The sequence below is a fragment of the Anser cygnoides genome, chromosome 1 (genome assembly GCF_040182565.1).
Source record: "Anser cygnoides isolate HZ-2024a breed goose chromosome 1, Taihu_goose_T2T_genome, whole genome shotgun sequence".
Classification (NCBI taxonomy): Eukaryota; Metazoa; Chordata; class Aves; order Anseriformes; family Anatidae; genus Anser; species Anser cygnoides.
In genome coordinates, this window is record NC_089873.1 from 144,975,411 (window position 1) to 144,978,696 (window position 3,286).

At 42.9% G+C, this 3,286-nt stretch overlaps 1 long non-coding RNA gene across 1 annotated transcript; it reads right to left on the bottom strand.

Annotated features, from left to right (window-relative positions):
* Positions 1-727: 727 nt before the first annotated feature.
* LOC106041645 (uncharacterized) lies at positions 728-1,950 on the bottom strand. Its single transcript, XR_001210576.3, has 3 exons — positions 1,832-1,950; positions 1,512-1,596; positions 728-857 (listed from the first exon to the last, which is right to left on the bottom strand). It is a non-coding gene; the product is annotated as an uncharacterized lncRNA (long non-coding RNA).
* Between the last annotated feature and the right edge of the window lie 1,336 nt (positions 1,951-3,286).

Genomic DNA, 3,286 nt, shown 5'->3' on the forward strand with positions numbered 1-3,286 from the left:
CAACACAGAGCACAGCTGGGCTGGTACAGCTCCGTGTCAGTCTGCAGTGGGAAAACCGAACCATCCTGAAACAAAATACTTTTAGAAAAGAAAAAGAATAAGACTTAACCTTTTCCTCCGATTGGTTCAGTGTGTGGCCCCCACAAGCAATTGCAGCAGCACAGGAGAAGTGGGAACGTGATATTGGAAATCATTCCTGCAGGTGGGGAGGTAGGCAGAGGATCCTTCAGCTGAAGTGGCCACTGAAAGATTGTGGTCTCACAAAAAGGTGCTTGCACCATGGAAAGCTGCCATGGTCAAAAGTTTTCAGGTTAAGCCTCTGTGTTTGCAACCATCCACACCCAAGAGATCAGAGGAAATAAAAACAGTATTGAAACTTAACAGAGGTGGGCAGAGAATTCTGTGCGTGACTCGTATCTGTGGGTTTTTCCCCAAAAAGTGTTTCTTGTCTAGCGCCTATCTCTAGCACCACACAGAGCCCACGACTTACACCTCAGATCAGCATTATCTGGTGTGGGAAGGTGTCCAAATAACTAAAATAAGCAGGAGAACTCAACAGAAGCCTCGTGCACATTTGGGCTGTAGCATGGTCTTTATTTCGCCTTTTTTTCTCTCAATAAGAGGGCATGCAAGCTCCCTGAAAGACTCAAATAACAAGTATAATTCAGTCTCATGATTAAAGGGAACAAAGTATTGGGAATAATGTGTGAATTATTGGTGGTACTATTTTCAGTGCAGCCTGGCAGAGTCCTCGTTTGACTAAACAAGTCAGTCAGTCTGTATATAGGCGTTCAGATGGAGATTGATTTGTTCTGGAGAGAGTCGAGAGGTGTGCATGGAAGGAGGAGGTCACACACCTAGGAGAAGAATGCAAGAGTTTCTCCTGTAAAGTCTTTCCCTTGCGATTTTAACCGAGGCACAAAATGAGACATTTTTTAAATGCATGCAAACCACAGGATTACTACAGAGGGATCGTTATCCCCAGTTTAAATGCAGAGCAGGCTGGCATTTAACTGCAGTGGGACTGTGAGTGTTTGTTTTTGTATAGCACCTAGCACAACTGAGACATTGACCTGGCTGGCCCTGTAGTGCTACAGTAATTAAAAACATTCGTCTAAAAATAAATGTGACTCTTGCTTTTAAAAAGAATCCAGTTAGCACAGGTTGTGTCAGCATAGTCTCATGTACAGGGGAAAAGTTCCTGGAATAAAGACTTTTTATGTTGAAAAGTAATTGTGAGACTTGTTAATGAAGATGAACCCTCTCTTAAAATATTTCCATGTTAGTCAGTTAGAGGATGTTAATGCTCCTTATTTACACCTTCAGTATCTCATGTTTTCATACATCAGCAAGTGTAGAGGGCTACTATTAAATGATGAAAGTGCTTCATGCAGACCACAGTCTGCCTTTCAGGACCTCTAATATTAGGAAATCATTATCCGCTTTCCCTTTCTGACCAGTTCAGTCTGGGGAAGAATACGATCTCGGGAGCTGTCTATTCTGTTGGTTACCATTATGGTCTCTGAGCATCTGAACATTATTCTTGTGGTTGGGTCTTTCAAAGCCTTACAGACAAGCAGAAGTCCAGATCTCTGGCTGCAAAATATGAAAAGAAAAAAAAAAAGGAAAAAAAAAAAAAAAGGTGAGTTCAGAACACTTAAAATCCTTCCAAAGTAGCCGCAATTTGGTGCAAAATAATAGGCAAGTGATTCTTCTTCACTGAGTTCATCCTGGAGTGCTGTGCTATTCCCCCATATCTTAAGGCAGCTCCCCTAGCAGGAGAGCTGGGGACTTTGGCCCCTGAAATCCTTTTCTGACCACTGCTGCTAACCTCAGGGCTGTGACTGCAGAGCCAAGCTGTGCTGTCCCTCCTCAGGAGCTGAGTTTCTGAGAACACTCCTGCTGCTTATCAGCCCCTCTTCAGAGGTGATGAATTGCTGCAGATAGTCCTCTTCAAGTGAGCCAACCACACCATGAGGAGCAGTGTAAGGCTTCGAGGGTGATTAAGGCACTTGGTGGTTATCCACTGGCATGTGTCTGTCATTAGCTATTAATTAAGCTAATGAAGAGGTAAACATTGGCTTTAGGAGCCACCCTGAGACATTACAAGTTTGTTCTTGCTATATATCCATATGCTAGCATATGCAGAAAATGAGTTAGGTAACTCTTAATTTCTTGGGCTATATGTGTCAAACTGTATTTTCTCCTAATTTTAGAAAATGTCATCTTGCTTCTGGCATGGCTGTAATTTTATGCCATGTCTAACTTTTAGCAACCTGCTTTCTGTCAGCCCACACCAACGATGGCAACTAATGCTCTCTGTAAGCCTCATCTGGGCTTACAGATCCCAGGTCTGCTCTGAAAAGGATTTCCAGGAAAACCCTTGGTAGGATGATACCGTGCATTATTTGAGTTCGTGCTGGTCAGTATCCCTGGCTCCGAACCAAATGCATATTTTCGGCTGGCATGGGGCTTCCCCCAGAGTCGCAGCTCCTCGGCCCTCCCACGGCATGCAGGATGGCTCCCAGCTGTCCCCAGGCTGCAGGGATCCACAGGGGCACACGCAGGCATCCACATCACCTTTCAGCCCATCTGCCTGCACCACTCTCTTCTGGCATCACTGACCATTACTCTCCTGCCAACGAGTTCAGCATGTCTTTTGGGGCCTTGCTGCTCTTCTTCAACTCATACCAGTGTCAAAGGCAGGCAAGGAGAAAAAGGATCCTGGCCCCAGAAGCAGGAACACCTCCCGCTGTCTGAACATCTTCAGTCTCTGCAGAAATTAGTTGAGCTTAGCATGTGGTTTTGATAGATGCATTCCTGGAATATACAAATCTACAAAACTCACAGAAAACATTATATGGAAAGGAAATCACTGTTGATTCAAACTGACAGTGTGTATTCAAAGAAGAGCTGCACTTCTCAGGAGCCAACAGAGAACAATGCAATTTCCTTAAACCTTACCTAAACTGGAAGAGGATGCAGTAAGGTCTACCTTTAACCAAATATCATCACAAAACATATCCTAATGATGCCTCAAAAGAAACCTGATGTTTTGTTTAAATTCTGTCTGTGCATTCCTTGTTCTCTATTCTTATTTTCTTTCCACATTAATTCCTCAGTGTTCCTGGAAGTCTGAAAAGAAGAAAATATTAAAAGATAATTTTATTCTTTAGACACATTATTCTTCTCTGTTCCTTTGCAATCCCCTATGTCTTATCTGTGTCTAAAAGTCTGTTGTATAATATGTTTAGCCCAAATAATTTTTAAGTTAAGAAAATATTTA